The sequence below is a fragment of the Schistocerca cancellata genome, chromosome 4, assembly GCF_023864275.1.
Source record: "Schistocerca cancellata isolate TAMUIC-IGC-003103 chromosome 4, iqSchCanc2.1, whole genome shotgun sequence".
NCBI classification, from domain to species: Eukaryota; Metazoa; Arthropoda; class Insecta; order Orthoptera; family Acrididae; genus Schistocerca; species Schistocerca cancellata.
In genome coordinates, this window is record NC_064629.1 from 729,630,034 (window position 1) to 729,649,676 (window position 19,643).

General features: G+C 45.7%; 1 protein-coding gene across 1 annotated transcript in view; it reads left to right on the top strand.

Annotated features, from left to right (window-relative positions):
• LOC126183713 (kunitz-type serine protease inhibitor dendrotoxin E-like) overlaps positions 1–18,831 on the top strand; it is a 51,641-nt gene extending 32,810 nt beyond the window's left edge. The window contains exon 4 of the mRNA XM_049925900.1: positions 18,098–18,831. The gene's annotated coding sequence lies outside the window, so the exon portion shown is untranslated. The remainder of the gene's footprint in view (positions 1–18,097) is intronic.
• Positions 18,832–19,643: the final 812 nt, after the last annotated feature.

Sequence of the window (19,643 nt, forward strand, 5' to 3'; positions counted from 1 at the left end):
CACAATCAGGACTGCATACGACCGAGGCACACAGGGCCAACACCCGGCATCATGGTGTGGGGAGCGATCTACTACACTGGCCGTACACCACTGGTGATCGTCGAGGGGACACTGAATAGTGCACGGTACATCCTAACCGTCATCGAACCCATCGTTCTATCATTCCTAGACCGGCAAGGGAACTTGCTGTTCCAACAGGACAATGCACGTCCGCATGTATCCCGTGCCACCCAACGTGCTCTAGAAGGTGTAAGTCAACTACCCTGGCCAGCAAGATCTCCGGATCTGTCCCCCATTGAGCATGTTTGGGACTGGATGAAGCGTCGTCTCACGCGGTCTGCACGTCCAGGACGAACGCTGGTCCAACTGAGGCGCCAGGTGGAAATGGCATGGCAAGCCGTTCCACAGGACTACATCCAGCATCTGTACGATCGTCTCCATGGGAGAATAGCAGCCTGCATTGCTGTGAAAGGTGGATATACACTGTACTAGTGCCGACATTGTGCATGCTCTGTTGCCTGTGTCTATGTGCCTGTGGTTCTGTCAGTGTGATCATGTGATGTATCTGACCCCAGGAATGTGTCAATAAAGTTTCCCCTTCATGGGACAATGAATTCACGCTGTTCTTATTTCAATTTCCAGGAGTGTATTACAAAAGAAAAAAGATTTAAGACAGAGGTAAATATTTTTGGGAACATCCATTGACTGACTACTGAACTTAAGTGACTTTTCTAAAACACGAAAATTTTTGTAGAGCAGAGACACGATGGCACAATTTGAAAAAGGTAGGCCCTTAAGAATGATTAATCATTTCATGAACGGGAGTATGGGCTAAAAGTCCTCAATAGCGAAAATAGAGGTATGAGACTGGCTTTTCCTTCAGTAGAATAGTGTGGATACTTTCAGATAAAGAAAAAATAATTAGCATATACGAGGAAGAGCTGAAAAGTAATACCTCAGAATTTTTATAAGCAAACGTTATCAACGTTCTACATCTTTATACTTCATGTCTACATATTTATTTAGTCACCCTGTCGATGAATAAATTTCTCCCGAGGAGAGACCAGTTTGTTGATACCGTCACTGTAGACTGTTTGACGTTATTGATGGAGCCACAATCTCATCTCTGCTTGCACCGCTTTTTCACTACCAAAGTGAAGTCCTCGAAGGTTTTCTTTCAGTTTTGGAAACAGATGAAATTCGGGTAAGGCCTAGTCGCGACTGGATGGAAGATGCTCAATGCCAGTGAACCCAAGGCGTCGGATTATTGCAGGTGTCGCAGCGCTCATATGGGTCTGGCCTTGTCATGCTGAAGGAGACGGTGCTCCATGTGTGGACGAACTCTTCGAATTCGAAACTCGATTACAAAACCCTGTTTCTCACTTACTGACGTAGTTGCGTTACACATACCATGTTACACGCTACAATTCGGAGCCTTCGGGCGGCAGAAGGCTGCAGATATGTTGCCGTGAAGAATAAAGATAAGGAATGTTAATAACGATGATATTTTCTCTGGTTGACAGTCGAGTCAATGAGTTGTTCTCCGGCAACGTTTCAGCAAGTTTTTTACTTGCCATCTTCAGGCGAAGTCTGCTCGCGTTGGTAGAGATTTAATGACTGTTAGCAGAATATGGAATCGGTGGGTTCAGGAGGGTAATACGGAACGCCGTGCTGGATCCCAACGGCCTCGTATCACTAGCAGTCGAGATGACAGGCATCTTATCCGCTGTGGCTGTAAAGGATCGTGCAGCCACGTCTCGATCCCTGAGTCAACAGATGGGGACGTTTGCAAGACAACAACCATCTGCACGAACAGTTCGACGACGTTTGCAGCAGCATGGACTATCAGCTCGGAGACCGTGGCTGCGGTTACCCTTGACGCTGCATCACAGACAGAAGCGCCTGCGATGGTGTACTCAACGACGAACCTGGGTGGACGATTGGCAAAACGTCATTTTTTCGGATGAATCCAGATTCTGTTTACAGCATCATGATTGTCGCATCCGTGTTTGGCGCCATCGCGGTGAACGCACGTTGGAAGCGTGTATTCGTCATCGCCATACTGGCGTATCACCCGGCGTGATGGTATGGGGTGCCATAGGTTACACGTCTTGGTCACCTCTTGTTCGCATTGACGGCACTTTGAACAGTGGACATTACATTGCAGATGTGTTACGACCCGTGGCTCTACCCTTCATTGGATCCCTGCGAAACCCTACATTTCAGCAGGATAATGCACGACCGCGTGTTGCAGGCCCTTTACGGGACTTTCTGGATACAGAAAATGTTCGACTGCTGCCCTGGTCAGCACACTCTCCAGATCTCTCACCAACTGAAAACGTCTGGTCCATGGTGGCCGAGCAACTGGCTCGTCACAATACGCCAGTCACTACCCTTGGTAACTGTGGTATCGTGTTGAAGCTGCATGGGCAGCTGTACCTGTACACGCCATCCAAGCTCTGTTTGACTCAATGCCCAGGCGTATGAAGGCCGTTATTACGGCCAGAGGTGGTTGTTCTGGGTACTGATTTCTCAGGATCTATGCACCCAAATTGCGTGAAAATGCAATCACATGTCAGTTCTAGTATAATATATTTGTCCAATGAGTACCCGTTTATCATCTGCATTTCTTCTTGGTGTAGCAATTTTAATGACCAGTAGTGTAGAATTTATCCAATAGCATTTGGCGTGTAATGCCCAAGGGCATCTCCCCTGCTTCCACCAAAAGAGCGTTGATGGTCGTCGGACGCATGGCTCCAAGAGAGGTACGAATGACTCTGTATTGAAGAGTACCTAGTTTTGTGAGATGAACCTTTGACGCATTGTGCTACAGTTGACAGCTACAGTCTAGCCGAGATCGAATAATCCCCTGGTACATGGTGAGTAAACTACTCTGGTTCGCTCTCCACCATACACGGGTAAGTGATCGAATTACATTTAAACCTTTTTCACACATGACAACAATGGATCGGATGTGAGGTGCCCAGCTTAAGTGACCATCAATGCGAGCCGATGTCGACTTATAAAAGAGGACGATTACTGATTTCTCAGCCGAAATCTCCAGCCCGTTAGTAAACAGCCATTCATCATTATAAGCAATGGTTGTGAGTAATGCCATTTTGGCCTGACGATACGAAGCGGCAGTGAAATAACATAGGCATCTTCTGCATACTGCAGTATCTTTGTGGGGGGAGTGATTATTCGCTCTAGATCACGCGCATACAGAATATACAGGAAGGGACTTGAAATTGCACTCTGAGGCAAGTCCTGGGAGACAAGAAAAGGTCCGATCATGTTTCCTTTGTAACGGACGTAGATGGTTCTTTGAGCGACCATGGTATTGATGCCATAAATCATCTATGGAGGAATTCCGAATTCCGACAGTTTGTCCAAGATAGCTGGTATGTGAAAGTGATCGTACGCTCCCTTAACGTCCAGAAAGGCAGCGACCACTGTTTGTTTCATTTCAAAAGCTGACTTAATATCCCTAGCAAACAAATAGTGATTGTCCATAGTCCCTTTGCCTTTTTGAAGCCGTATTGAGCCCTACGTATCAATTGCGATTTTCAAGCCACCATTCCAATCTGCTGTTAACCATTCGTTCCAGAGTTTTGGCAACACACGACGACAAAGCAGTGGGTCGATAATTAGAGGCCACATTTGGATCTTTACCACTTTTCAGAATTGGAATTATTACCTGCATCTTCCATGTTGCTAAGAGCTACCGATTAAAAGTGTATAATAGCAAATGTTTCGCTTCTGTGGGCAGATTCGCAAGCATAGAATAAGGGATTTGTTAATAAGGAGCTCAACCTCGCTCTAGCAAGTCACGCTGCAGCCAACAAATGCGTGTCTGAACTGGCAAGAAACAACGAGAACGCGTTTGGGTTACACAAATGAGGGGCGACGTCGCTTCCTAGCAAGAGGAGGGAATGGTTTGCGATGAAACTGTGTCTTGGCAACGACGCGTGTGATTTGAGAAGTTGCGTGCAGTGTTCCGCTACGAGGTGTTGGCACAGTTCCTGCGTCTGTTACAATACGGGCATATGAGCTTCTACAACAGGGCCGGCCACGGCCTGCCAAACTTCACGCGGGCAGGTTGTGCGGGCCACAGTTCGAACTTTCTCGGCTGTGCTCTCTCCTTCCCCGAAGTACTCGGTACAGCACGAATTTTCATTTAGTGTTGCGGTGTGGCAGTTCCCGGTCGGCACAGCTCTCTTCACTTCGTCAGAATTTCGGTGTAAGCGCTGTTTGACTGTGGTACGAAGGACGTTCACATGTTCAGTGGATGCTTAAAAAAAAAAAAAGGGCAGCCTAGAAATATATCGTCACAAGCCTTTAAGAATGAATGGGAATGACAGAAAGGAAGGATAAGAATTCTCAATATCTATTATGCAGTCGCGTAAGTGACGGATACTGCAGATTTGCTGCGAAATGATCGTACAACACCATGCAGAAAGAATTTAAACTTTAGTTGACAATGAACGAGCAAATAATTACAAAGGTCGACAGATGGGATTCATTCTCAAATACATCAAGGAGCGCTTTGTTCTAAATTTTCAGGCACACGGCATGTGAAGGAATTGGTAGTATGAGTTGTAAAATTTATGAATTCGTCTGCATTATTGCACTGTCATCTGCAACAGTTTTCGATAGAACTGAACGAAGAGTATGGAACCTTTACATATTACTGAAAAGTACGTTGGTCAAGTCAAGACAACAAGCCCAGAACGATTTTTTGGGTTAAAACTTGTTATTGTTGAATTTATGAAGGAAAAGGGATTACGGGAACGAAAATTAGAACGTCCGGAATGGGTTGCAGACCTCACATTTTAAGTGACTTGACTGCACACTGCCGACAGTAAGACGCTACAAGGTGAGAAACTAATTCTTTCTGATTCGATTGGGATGCGTTTAAAAAGAAAATCCTGTTATAGAAGGGGCACTTTCTGACAAGGCATTCCGGTTCCTTAAGCTCACTGCCGTTAAGGAAAACGCGAGATTTGACAAGTTGCGTGGAGTGTTCCGATAGGAGGTATTGACACCGTTCCTGCGTCTGTTATAAAACGGGCTTATGAGCCTCTACAACAGGGCCTGCCGAACTTCAAGATCGATTTCTGGGGATGATTTTTGACTCTCAGTTAAACTGGGCGCCTCACATCCGATCCATTGTTACCAGGTGTGAAGAAGGCTTAAATGTAATTCGATCACTCACCCGTGTGTGGTAGGGGGCCTTGAGTGAAATACAAGGATAAATTTCCAAAGCTTTTGTGGACACTGTGAATCTTACACCTGTTTTAGAGACCATCCGCCGTCTCAGTTGAAAGCGCCCCTGTGCACGCGCAGATGTAACTGATTGACCTCCAATGTAATTTCAGTTTTAATGACAAATATTATTACCATTTTAAAGAACATAGTTCTTATATAGAAAAACAGCGATCTGTAATTATTATAAATAACTTAGAAGCAGTCTCGATCGCTTAACGTTTTTAATGGTGTCCGGTTTCGATCTTTATATCAGATCATCTTCGGACCATGAATGTCTGCCAGAGGCGGTGGCGCATGGCAATCCTCTTGTTTGTTGTTTGTGGTTTGTGGTGAACCGCTTTAGCAGCCACACCACCAGAGGGGGGTAGAAGACCGCTTCTAAGTTATCTATAAATATTGTTACGTTAAAAGTGTCCAGGGCGTCTACATTGCTTTCCTCAGGCAGAATTTCCATGTCTCCATAATGAGGTTGCAAAAGTTCTATAATTCTATCGACATGCTGATGTGAAAGAACTTTTTTCATTTCTGAAACCAAATAACTCACGATTACGTGGCAACTTGGGTGCGAAAATCCGCGAAATTGTATGTGTCTATCAGAACTGATAGACACATATAGTTCGCAACATGTAAAAATTATATTGTCTTTAGAGCGCCAAAATTTGTTAAATAATACTGAAAATTTGTTTTGTTTGTGATCTACGTTGTTAGAAGTGCGATTTATGAAACCAAGTCGTGTTTCATGCGACGGCACTGCTATTTAAATGCGGTGCGTTACCAGATTTCCCCCGTTCCCCCTTCTCGCCTTAAAAAGCGTGGTTTGGCGGTGGGGGAAACGTGCAACGAGGCCCAGCATTTTGCCGCTTGAGCCCGGGCACGGTCTGCGAGCCGAAATCTTGGCCGCCCCTGCTCAAATAGGTAAAGTCGCTTTTCACTTGCATAAATACACTGTTGCTGAGTCAAAAATGTATTCTCTGGGAATGAACTGATGCTAGATATAAACTTGAGTACAACAGAATGTAGCTTACCCTAGAATGAACGCAAGCATGATTATAGTTTTCATTGTGTTTGTTGCATCACGTCAGATCGTAATAATACGACATTCCAACTGGATTCCATTCCAGAAGAAGTGATTTGTTCATTTAGGAGTACAAATTATTATAGTCATTGCACTCACCCAAAATTTAATAAGTCGCTTTCACATGGTACTCTTTTTCACATGGTATCCTTCCAGACAGACTAAAGTATGCCACTGGTAGACCGCTCTTTTATGACATATAATAGGAGAGATCGTGACGACTATCGATCCGTTTCACTACTGACAACCAGTTCGAAAGTTTTAAAATAGGTGATGGATTTAAGTTTTTGTTTTGTTTTTGTGGGGATTCGCAGCCTCCAAATGCTTAATAAAAGAAACATAGTTGGTAATGGTTCAAATGGCTCTAAGCACTATGGGACTTGACACCTGAGGTCATCAGTCCCCTAGACTTAGAACTACTTAAACTGTTGTGGGTTCGCAGGAGAGCCAACACCGTGTTATTAGAGGAAGCCGAAAGGCACGCGTTTTAGCTCACGCAGGCTGGCGTGAGGTCTAAAACAGGTAAAGGAAAATAGAATTTAGAAAAACGGACGTAGCTGGTGGAATACTTAACTTTAATCCATAAATGGTGAACGTCGCTCTTGACTGTACATTATTCACAATATCAATAGTAACTGGTAGTGGCGCCTTGCTAGGTCGTAGCAAATGACGTAGCTGAAGGCTATGCTAACTATCGTCTCAGCAAATGAGAGCGTATTTTGTCAGTGAACTATCGCTAGCAAAGTCTGTTGTACAACTGGGGCGAGTGCTAGGAAGTCTCTCTAGACCTGCCGTGTGGCGGCGTTCGATCTGCAATCACTTGTGGCGACACGCGGGTCCGACGTATACTAACGGACCGCGGCCGATTTAAATGCTACCACCTAGCAAGTGTGGTGTCTGGCGGTGACACCACATTCCTCCCCCGCAAATCAGCATACGGTTGTGGCATAAGGCTTCCGCCCGCCGTGGGGAGGACCCCATGTTGACGTATGCAACGAGGTGGGGAGCCTAACAACAGGCGAGGCTGTGCCACCCGCACCCTGCCATTCGGACCGCGGGGAGCTAGGAAACGCCTGAAAACCTGCTCCAGGGTGCACGCCAACATGCGGTGTATGCGCCCGCAGAGAGACGGGAGGGGCCGAAGGGTCGACCTCCATCGGGCCGGGGCACCCGACGGGTGAAGACGACATACGGTCCGGAGCGGGCAAGAGTTCCATGTCGGAGGACAACTGGTCACGGGAAGCGATCGGCGGCGCGTGACCCAGGGAGGCGCCCGGCGCGGTTGCAGCGACGCGTCCACTGCGGGCGTCGCCGGCGGGAGAACAGGCGGCGGCGGCGCGTCGCCCTGGGGCAAAATGGAAGGCAGCGTCGGTAACACCTGGGGCCGAGGCGAGCCAGTAGATGGGTCCCCAGGGCGCTGATCGGACGGCACCGTCGCTGAAAGCAGACGGGGATCGGCAGATCCCGTGCGACGACAGAGGCGCAGCTGATTGAGATGCCGACGCACCTCACCAGAGGCCCCCAAAACCAGATACATAGCGCGGCCGAGGCAGCGAAGAATGCGCCCTTCGAGCCCACGCTGTGAACCTCGATAGTGGCGGTAGTAGACAACGTCGCCTGGGGCAAAAGCAGGTGTCTGCCGCTCCACAGGAACCTGATGCAGCGGATGTAGCAAAGACATCAAGGTTCGATGAGGGCGACCGTGGAGCAACTCAGCCGGCGAGCGACCATCTCGGGGCTGAGAGCGATACGAGGACAAAAAGAGCAATAACGCGTCCTCCCGAGAATGCGACTCTTTCAACTTCAAAATCTGTGACTTGAAAGTCCTGACCAGTCGTTCAGCGGCACCGTTTGACTGTGGTGAAAACGGCGCGGACGTCAGATGTTGAATACCATTGTTCTTGCAGAATGACTGAAATTCTGCCGACATGAATTGTGGGCCATTGTCGGAGACAATAGTCTGTGGAAGACCTTCAATGCAAAAGATAGCAGATAACGCTTGGATGGTGGCAGATGACGTCGTGGAAGACATCCGGACAGCAAAAGGAAAATTACGGAATGAATCTACCACAACCAACCATCGAGCATTCCAGAATGGACCAGCAAAATCGATGTGTAAGCGTTGCCAAGGGGAAGTGGCTTTTGGCCATGCAAAGCATTTCCGCGGTGGTGCTGATTGTTGTTTGGCACACACCATGGAAGAAGAGCACATATTCGTAATCGCGGCATCGATTCCGAACCAAGTACAGTGCTGACAAGCAAGTTGTTTCGTTCTCACTATACCCCAATGCCCTTGGTGGAGAAGCTGTAAGACAGAGGACTGTAACGAACGTGGCACCACGACCCTGAACCGATCATTATCAGAACGCAACAGCAAAACACCACGTTGAACAAAAAGTCTCTCCTTGTGAGCAAAAAATCGGCGAACCAACGGGTCCGTGACTTTGACAAGGGCCATTGCGTAGCAACAAAACGCAGAACGGTAGCAAGGACAGGGTCGGCAGCTGTGGCTGTAGTTACACGACGAAAATCAATCGGAAACGATTCGACCACGTCATCGGTTTCCGAATCAATGAACATGCAAGCAAGTTCGGAGGAATCGAATGCTCTATCCTCAGCAACAGGCAAACGGGACAACGCATCGGCGTTTCCGTGCTTAGCAGTGGACCGATACAAGATATCGTAGTGGTACTGCGAGAGGAAAATAGACCAGCGAATGAATTTCTGCGCTGTACGTGGAGGTACAGGCTTGGCCGGATGAAAAAGCGATGTCAAAGGTTTGTGGTCTGTGAGGATGGTAAAGTGACGACCATACAAGAAATCATGAAACTTTGTTACACCAAATACGAGAGCCAATGCTTCTTTCTGGATCTGTGAATAATTTCTTTGCGCAGACGAGAGCAATTTGGACGCAAAGGCAATAGGGCGATCGTGCGATCCATCTTTGTGCGCAAGCACAGCACCGATCCCGAAATCCGATGCATCCACCATCAATAAAAGGGGCTTCTGGGGATCGAATAGCGTAAGGCAAGTATTGGAAAGCAACGTTGATTTCAACTGGCGAAAGGCGCGTTCGCATTCCGTCGTCCAGACGAACGGAACACCTTTACGGCGTAAGCGATGAAGCGGTGCTGAAATGGAAGAGGCATGCGGCACATATTTATGATAATAGTTGATTTTTCCCAGCACACTCTGTAGCTGCTTCAAATTCTGTGGCGAAGGCAAGTCTTGAATGGCAGGGAGGTGCTCGGGACTAGGATGTATGCCTTGGGCATTGAGTACATGTCCCAGGTATGGCAAGTGACGAGCAAAAAACACACATTTGTCCTTCCGCAAGCGAAGACCATTTTGTCGCAAGACCTGAAATAATGTTCTGAGAGTGGCTAAATGTTCTTCTTCCGTCTTTCCGGAGATCAAAATATCGTCCAGATAGTTTGCTGCAGTAGGGACCGACGCACAAACAGTTTGTAGATATTGCTGAAACAATGCAGGGGCGAGTGCACACCCGAATGACAGTCGTTTGAATCGATACAAATCAAGATGCGTGTTAACCACCAAAACGCGCTGGGATTCTTCGTCCACCGGTATTTACAAGTACGCATCTGCTAGGTCCAACTTCGAAAAATATTTACCCGGGCACAGTTTGTCAAAAAGATCTTCCGGGCGGAATAAGGAAAAGTTGCAGTCACACTAGTTGTGGATTCACTGTTGCCTTGAAGTCCACGCAAAGTCTCAATTGTCCCTAAGGTTTAGGCAAAATTAGTAAGGGTGATGCCCAGAGAGAAGCCTGCACACGTTCAATTACACCTTGCGATTCCAAATCGTGTAATGTTTTTGCGACCTCATCACGCAATGCGTGGGGAACCTTGCGTGCTCTGAAAAATTTCGGTTGCGCATTTACTTTCAGTTCCAAATGTGCTTTATAGTTCTTAGCACAACCGAGGCCCGGTGCAAAAATGTCTGCAAATTCTTCACATAGACGAGAAACACTGTCGGAAGGCACAGTCTGGTTCACTGATAGGACCTGATTTACTATAGACAAGTTAAACAACTGAAATAAATCGAAACCAAACAAGTTCACTGCAGAAGAAGAATGAAGGACGTAAAATGACACAAGTTTTGTTTGTCCCTTGTATGTTGCAAGAAGGCTGCACTGTCCTAACACAGGGATCTGGTGAGCTGAATAGCTAGTTAACTTAACAGATGCGGCACGCAACGGAGGTGTGCCCAGCAGTTTGTAAGTGTCTTGATTGATCAGTGAAACTGCAGCCCCGGTATCGAGCTGGAATGGTATCACTGTGCCGTTAATGTCCAAGTCCACAAAATGTTTATTGCCCTGCTGATGACAAGCGCAACCGTCACGTGCAACGTGAACTGACACTGGTACAAAATCACTTGCGACTTGGCGGGAGTTCCGGCGATGTCGACGCACACTATTTGTGGGACGAACACAGTCACTGTTAGAGAGAGTGGCACTGGGCGGAGTGGAATGAACTACATGAATTTCCATGGGCAAAGTTTTGCGAGCCTGAGTATCCTTGGTCCGATTCCGATTCCGGCGTGAAGCAAAGGACCTGGAATGATTTTGAGTTTCCGATCTGAGCTTTTTCTGGCAAACACTTTGAACATGTCCTTTTTTATTACAGTAAAAGCAAATAGCTTGGCGTGATGGGCAATTCTCACGCAAATGTCTAGTAGCACACCGCGGGCATGATTTGAGCACTGCATTTGCATGCCGGCGCGGTACACGTGGCTGAGAGCCCGGCGGCAGCGGCGCGGCCAGGCGCGAGGACTGTTTACTGTTCCGTGCAGCTCGCCCGGCGGGCCGTTTAACCTGACACACGGGTGGCGAAGTTTCAAATGATTCCTGAGCAAAGTCAAGTGTGTCCTGCCGATCCAATATGTCCATCACTTGTTGAAGGGAGGGATTGACTAGTTTCAAAATCTGTTCCCTTATACGAACATCAGAGACGTTCTGTGCAATTGCATCACATACCATAGTATCTGAATAAGGGAGTCCACATTGACACTCAAAAGCACAATCCCTAGTAAGGCCTTGCAAGGTTGCAACCCACTCCCAATTAGTCTGACGTGCCGTACGTTTTGTACGAAAGAAGGTATACCGTTTGGAAACTACATTGACTGATTCTTTGAAATATGCATCTAATGCAGACAAAATTTCGTCGTAGGACAGAGTTGCTACGTCGCGTCAGGGAAATAATTTGACTATCACATGGTACGTGTGCACCCCTACGGAGGACAACGAAAATGCTGCCACTCGTTACCTTGAATTCTGTAGGCGGCGAGATGGAATCCAATTTGGCGTGACCACTCCGTCCAGCTTTCCAGTGCAGCATCAAAAGGACGAAAAGTTGGTGCAGCTGCATGTTGTGGCTGCGTTAGCGGTGGAGCGACGGCTGCCGCGTCATTTTGCATTGCACGTTGACCCTGGACAAGCTGTCCAAGGGCACCCAGTAGGGCCTGCGTCTGCTGATTCTGTAAGCGATAAAATCTGGACAGTACATCTGGAGATGGTGGCGAAGCCATTACACAAGTAAATCAGGGCAATATCGATAAGAACGCGGTTTTGCCTCGTCGCCAATGTTGTGGTTGGCAGGAGAGCCAACATCGTGTTATTAGTGGAAGCCGAAAGGCACGCGTTTTAGATCACGCAGTCTGGCGTGAGGTCTGGAACAGGTCAAGGAAATTAGAAAAAAATGGTTCAAATGGCTCTGACCACTATGGGACTCAACGTCTAAGGTCATCAGTCCCCTAGAACTTAGAACTACTTAAACCTAACTAACCTAAGGACATCACACACATCCATGCCCGAGGCAGGATTCGAACCTGCGACCGTAGCGGCCGCGTGGTTCCAGACTGTAGCGCCTTTAACCGCTTGGCCACCACGGCCGGCGCAAGGAAATTAGAATTTAGAAAAAACGGACGTAGCTGGTGGAATACTTAACTTTAATCCATAAATGGTGAACGTCGCTCTTGACTGTACATTATTCACAATATCAATAGTAACTGAACATGGCGCCTTGCTAGGTCGTAGCAAATGACGTAGCTGAAGGCTATGCTAACTATCGTCTCGGCAAATGAGAGCGTATTTTGTCAGTGAACCATCGCTAGCAAAGCCGGTTGTACAACTGGGGCGAGTGCTAGGAAGTCTCTCTAGACCTGCCGTGTGGCGGCGCTTGGTCTGCAGTCACTGATAGTGGCGACACGTGGGTCCGACGTATACTAACGGACTGTGGCCGATTTAAATGCTACCACCTAGCAAGTGTGGTGTCTGACGGTGACACCACATGAACCTAACTAACCTAAGGACAACACACACATCCATGCCCGAGGCAGGATTCGAACCTGCGACCGTAACAGCAGTGCGGTTCCGGACTGAAGCGGCTAGAACCGTTCGGTCACAAAGGCCGGCCATAGTCTGTATTAGGCTGTAATGTAGACGATCTTTATTTAGATAGTGCGATAAGCTAATTTCGATGACTTGTAATTTTCAAACACGTGTGTAATGTGTTGTGTCTAGACAAGACAGCCTATACACAATTAGAGGAAGCAGAAAAGGCACGCGCTTAAACTCACGCAGGCTGGCGTGAGGTTTGAAACAGGATACGTAATGAATGCTATGAAGAAAAGTACGTAGCTTCTGGAATACTTAACTTTAATCCACATTTGTAGAACATCGCTCTTGATGATACATTAATAGAATCTCAATATCAAGTGAATACGGCGCCTTGCTAGGTCGTAGCAAATGTAGCTGAAGGCTATGCTAACTATCGTCTCGGCAAATGAGAGCGTAATTGTCAGTGAACCATGGCTAGCAACGTCGGCTGTACAACTGGGGCGAGTGCTAGTACGTCTCTCTAGACCTGCCGTATGGTGGCGCTCGGTCTGCAATTACTGACAGTGGCGACACGCGGGTCCGTCGTATACTAGCGGACCGCGGCCGATTTAAGAGCTACCACCTAGCAAGTGTGGTGTCTGGCGGTGACACCACATAATGTTACGTATTACTTGTCGTAACTGCCAAATTATTTTTCACTACATATAAAAACTTGACATTATATGCCATCCTTACAATGTGAGTCGATTCACATTAATGTGACAACATTAAATATCAAACTGCAATTACACAATTTCACTCTCCGTGTGTCAAAATGTCTGAATACCCTAATAGTAAGGCGGCCACTAGCGCTAATTCGGGTTCGAGTCCCGGTCTGGCACAATGTTTCATTGTCAACTTCGTATTATACAGCTGACGGTCATCCATATTTGCAACTGCAAATACGTTTCACGCATTTCATAACGAGGAACTTAGCATCGTCCTTCGTAACAACTCGGGCACTGCAGTATCTTATTTATCCGCTGCATACGTGCATGGGATTTTCAATTAAAACGTCTCCCCTGTACGGGAAAATACAGAGTGGATCTACGAATGTAGGTTGATGACATGTGGAAGTATAGATGTGGCAGTGAGTCGTGCTCGGACAGCCTGTGGTAAGGCGACCGCTCCAGATAATCCGGGTTCGAGTCCCGATCCGGCACAAATTTTCATTGTCTTCATTCCATTATACAGCTCATGGTTGTCCATATTCGCAGCTGCGAATACATTTCATGTATTTTTACATGAACACCCACCGATCAGCTCAGAACGATATCAAAGTCAGAATCGAAGTGTTACATTATAAATAAATGAAAAAGACCAAAGCTATTTTTTACCGACGCTTAACATAATATCAGAGGTCTACGAAACGTTGTTTCTCGTTGCACAAATAAAGTGTCTCTTCACATTAGTAATAACTGTAACACGTTTTACACTTTTGCTTACAAGTTCATAACAAAAAGCTCAAAATACATTTTATTAATACATGATTTTCATTCATATTTGTATTATTCATAATTTGAAACGTCCCCTTAGAACAATTTATACATGACTGTGCTTAAACTGACACACAATATTTTTAGCGCAACGCAATCTGACTTTCAAAAATCCCTACAACAGAATGGCCCTGACTAACATTAGCCTATACCTTTCACAAATCACTTACCTCACAAAAATCTTCATTACTCGAACTACTGCAATTCAGCGAGCGCCACTACTGCCAGCTAAATAAAAGATTCAAACTACGGAAGTCACTAACTACTGATAGGGATAGTTAGCAAATGAAAGATTTTAATAGAGAACAAACAATGTATTTACCTTAATAGTCATAATATATATAGCAGTTCATAATATCCAGTATAACAAATTTCAAAACTCCGCCATCTCTCTGCCCACATCCACCACTGCTGGCGGCTCACCTCCAACTGCGCAATGCTACGCGCTGTTCACATCCAGCTGCCGCTGCCCAACACTACAATGACAGACAACAATGCAAACTAGCCACAGACTGCACACAGCACAGCCAGTGATTTTCATACAGAGCGCTATGTAACGTTGCCAATAAGAAAACATAAACAGCCTACTTACAAATTTTACCATAAAAGTGACGCTACAAGAGACGTATGAGATATTATTGAATTATTATTAACCAATTAGTTTGGGTTAAAACTAACATTTGATTTTCGCTAAAGATGGCCGGGACTATAATAATATTCCCTTCCTTTTATTCACAAAATTTGTTTACCAGTAAAAGTTTAGTTCTGACGATCACGTATTCAAACACTTCGTGTATCGGAGTCGCTAAATTCAATTATCAGGTCCATTAGTAGACTACATGAAATCATGCACTGATGAACCAAAACATCATGACAACTGCCCACCACGAGTTGGAAGCCGCCTGGTGACGTTGCGGCCACGTGACGCGGAAAAAAAGAGTACGTAAGCGGAGAAAACACGGACTGGGGTCGCCCTAACGAAGATAAGGGCTGAAAATGGGGAAATCCATTGATGTAAGTGACTTTGACAAAGGGCAAATTATTATTACGCTCAGCCTGTGAACGAGTATTTCGTAAACGGCGAAATTGGTCGTATATTTACGTTGCACTGTCGTGAACATGTGTGGAGAGAGGTAGAAGGACAGTGAGACTACTACTAGGTGCTAAACGGTTGGACGTCCATGACTCTTCACAGAACGTGGGTTCAGAGGCTTGTCTGCTCTCCAAAAAAAAAAAAAAAAAAAAAAAAAAATGGTGATTTGTAGCATTTCTGCCGAAACAGCACAATGCTGGTGCACTCAGAAATGTTTTTGAGCACACCGTTCATCGTACAGTATTGAACCAGAGCTCCGCAGTAGACTACTCCTACGTATTCACTGGTTGACTCAACATCAACCGCGCGACTGCTACGGTCGCAGGTTCGAATCCTGCCTCGGGCATGGACGTGTGTGAGGTCCTTAGGTTAGTTAGATTTAATTAGTTCTAAGTTCTAGGCGACTGATGACATCAGAAGTTAAGTCGCATAGTGCTCAGAGCCATTTTGAACTCAAGTTGATGCCTCGGCAACGAAATTTGCCGGATGTAAACCCTATCGAACCCATATGGGTTGCTATAGGGCGCTATCACAGCGTATGCAAATCAGCAGCCCGTCATTGACGCGAATTACATGGCCTTCGCGTAGACATTTAATGCCACATACCCCTCAAAACATACCAACAAACTGTCGGTTCCATGATCCGCAGAATCAGTGATGTGTTTCGTTCCAGAGACGGACAAACAAGCTATTAAGCAGGTGGTCATCAGTGTAGATATCGCAAGTACTTACTCAACAACACGATCATTTACGTAATCCAGTGTATTAGATATGTCGATAGTTAATAGGGTCATGAACGCCACAATACAGTTTAAATTGATCACCTGAGTATTGGTTCTCACTCAGCTCATGTTTTGCTGTACGTTTGGTCGCAGTTTGTCCATATCCATTCTTTGATTACATGCCAATTTTACGTTCCGTGAAGAATATTACAACTCGAAAACAGGATTCACAATGAAAATGTATTAAATAACGATATACACACAAAAGTTGGAAATTTGTGGTAAGGACTATGGGACCAAACTGCTGAGGTTATCGGTCCCTAGGCATCCGCACTACTTAATGTAACTTAAACTAACTTATGCTACGGACAACACACGCACCCATGCCTGAAGGAGAACTCGAACCTCCAAGGGGGGGGGGGGGGGGGAGCCGCGCGAACTGTAACAAGACGCCCAAGACCGCACGGCTACCCCCGCGCGGCCTTATACACACACCAAAAATGTTTTGAATCACCACGGTTCCGAGGGTTCCGGAACCTGTACAGAAAACTGGAATAGAGATCAAGATAAACACCATTTCCTCCCTTTTTATTGCTCATGAAAACGACACATTGCATGTTGTACCACCATACAGCGAGACCTTCAAAGACGGTGGTCCAGGCTGCTGTACACACCGGTATCTCTAATACCCTGAAGCACGTCCTCTTGCATTGATGCATGCCTGTATTCGTCGTGGCATACTATCCACAAGTTCATCAAGGCAAGTCCAGATTGTCCCTCTCCTTAACGGCGATTCGGCGTAGATCCCTCAGAGTGGTTGGTGGGTCACTTCGTCCATAAACAGCCCTTTTAAATATATCCCAGGCATGTTCGATAGGGTTCATGTCTGGAGAACATGCTGGTCACTCTAGTCGAGCGATGTCATTATCCTGAAGGAAGTCATTCACAAGATGTGCACGATGGGGGCGCGAATTGTCGCCCATGAAAACGAATGCTTCGCCAATATGCTGCCGTTATGGTTGTACTATCGGCCGGATGATGGCATTCACGTATCGTGCAGCCGTTACGGCGCCTTCCATGACCACCAGTGGCGTACGTCGGCCACACGTAATGCCACACCAAAACAGAAGGGAACCTCCACCTTGTTGCACTCGCTGGACAGTGTGTCTAAGGCGTTCAGTCTGATCGGGTTGCCTCCAAACACGTCTCCGACGATTGCCTGGTTGAAGGCATATGTGACACTCATCGGTGAAGAGAACGTGATGCCAATCCTGAGCGATCCATTCAGCATGTTGTTGGGTCCATCTGTACCGCGCTGCGTGGTGTCGTGGTTGGAAAGATGGACCTCGCCATGGACGTCGAGAGTGAGGTTGCGCATCGTGCAGCCTATTGCGCACAGTTTGAGTCGTAACACGACGTCCTGTGGCTGCACGAAAAGCATTATTCAACATAGTGGCATTGCTGTCAGGGTTCCTCCAAGCCATAATCCGTAGGTTGCCGTCGTCCACTGCAGTAGTAGCCCTTGCGCGGCTTGAGCGAGGCATGTCATCGACAGTTCCTGTCTCTCCGTATCTCCTCCATGTCTGATCAACATCAGTTTGGTTCACTCCGAGACACCTTGACACTTCACTTGTTGAGAGACCTTCCTGGTACAAAGTAACAATGCGGACGAGATCGAACAGCGGTATTGACCGTCTAGGCATGGTAGACCTACAGACAACACGAGCCGTGCACCTCCTTCCTGGTGGAATGACTGGAACTGATTGGCTGTCGTACCCCCTCCGCCTAATAGGCGCTGCACATGCATGGTTGTTTACATCTTTGGGCGGCTTTAGTGACATCTTTGAACATTCAAAGGGACTGCGTCTGTGATACAATATCCACAGTCAACGTCTATCTTCAGGAGTTCTGGGAACTGGGGTGATGCAAACTTTTTTTAATGTTTGTGTATACTCGTTGCACAGCTCATAATTTACTTGCACCTTTAATGTTTGACAGGCAAATATTCGTAAGTAATTTGTAACAGAGTATTATCTTCTTTTTCAGATGACGTCAACAGTCGCACAACTGCACATTAGATAAGGTGTCACACTGAAGTATAACGCACCTACATTGAATGGAAACGCCATTATTCTGGGAGCCTTTGGACTCTTCTTTCACATCTGTGGATCATTCTTAATCAAGACATACCATATGGATATTTCAATTTACATTTTCAGTATTTATGTGTTCAGTGTAACTAATTACATCTGTTAAATACATATAATTGTTGTTATTTCCTGTATTTACCTTACAAATAGTAGGAGAAATAATTTATGAATGTCAAGCACAGTCTTCATTCGACATTGTGAATCTACGTTATGAAGACAGGAGTAATTCTGAATTATTTCAATAGAATGAATATGTGTCGATACTTGTGTGTGAACGGTATGGTCAACATGATCCAATCCACGAGAATATACGTGTTGGTATAGTTAGTGTAACTGTGTAATATCTTAAAAATGAGTTGCTTTAGTTTTCAGCATTTTACGATCAGTGAAGTTTTTAAGAGTTAGTGCTGTTTGTAAAGAATTTTGAAGTTCCTATGTTTTGCAAGTGATTTAATACGTCTCCTTGTTGTTGATGTGCATGTCTATGACTTCACGGGTGTTCAGAGAACTTTATACACATACCAGCTGCGCCTGAAAGATAAAAATATTCTACCCGTACAAGGTTTCGAACTGGAACTGTGATGTTAGAATTGGGAAACGGTTATTAAAATACGTTGTAGTTCAAGAACTCAGTATATGATTTTTACATAATTTGTTTGTACGTTTTATTGTTCTAATTTTACTGTACGGATGCTGACATTTTTATTTTTCCCCTTTGGTATGGCTGATTTAAACACAACACGTGAAGTGACATTGTCAGTCTTCAATCACAAATACTTCTTCTCATGCCACACTTGACTATTTTTGTTACAGAACCATGGTCGATTTTTGTGATATTCTGGGTTTCATGGGTTTATTTTTTTGTGAAGCTTACTCTTATTTTCAAGCGGCAGCTTTGTGCTGCTAATAACATGCAGTTATTTTTCCTTCGATTGAAACAATTCACACTAAAAATGATTGTTTTCCATTACTTTAAGCCAATGCTGTTATATATGAGTATGAAAGACGAAGAAAACCTACATTCGGAGTACCACACTTACTTTATTAAAATGTTCTTTTTAGTTTTACAGATTTATCAGAACATCCCTGGAAAGATAATAATAAGCGTAAGACATAGGTAGAAAGAGGGTTACTGCTCTGTTGTTTGAGATATCCTCTAACGTTTACTACCGCGCATTGGCGTCTGTGCTGATATGAAACTTCCTGGCAGATTTAAACTGTAGCCGGACCGTAACTCGAAGCTGAGTCCCAGGTTCGAGTCCCGGTCTGGCATTTAGATTTAATCTACTAGGAAGTTTCACGAGTTTATATTCTTGTAAATTATTGGGTTGAGAGTTTGAAAGTAAAATCTTGGATAAAGAACGTCCTTGTTTCTTTGTATGTTCCAGCTTATGTTTTCGGCATTGCACGGTTTAAATGTCCATTGTGGCTGCCAGGTAGTT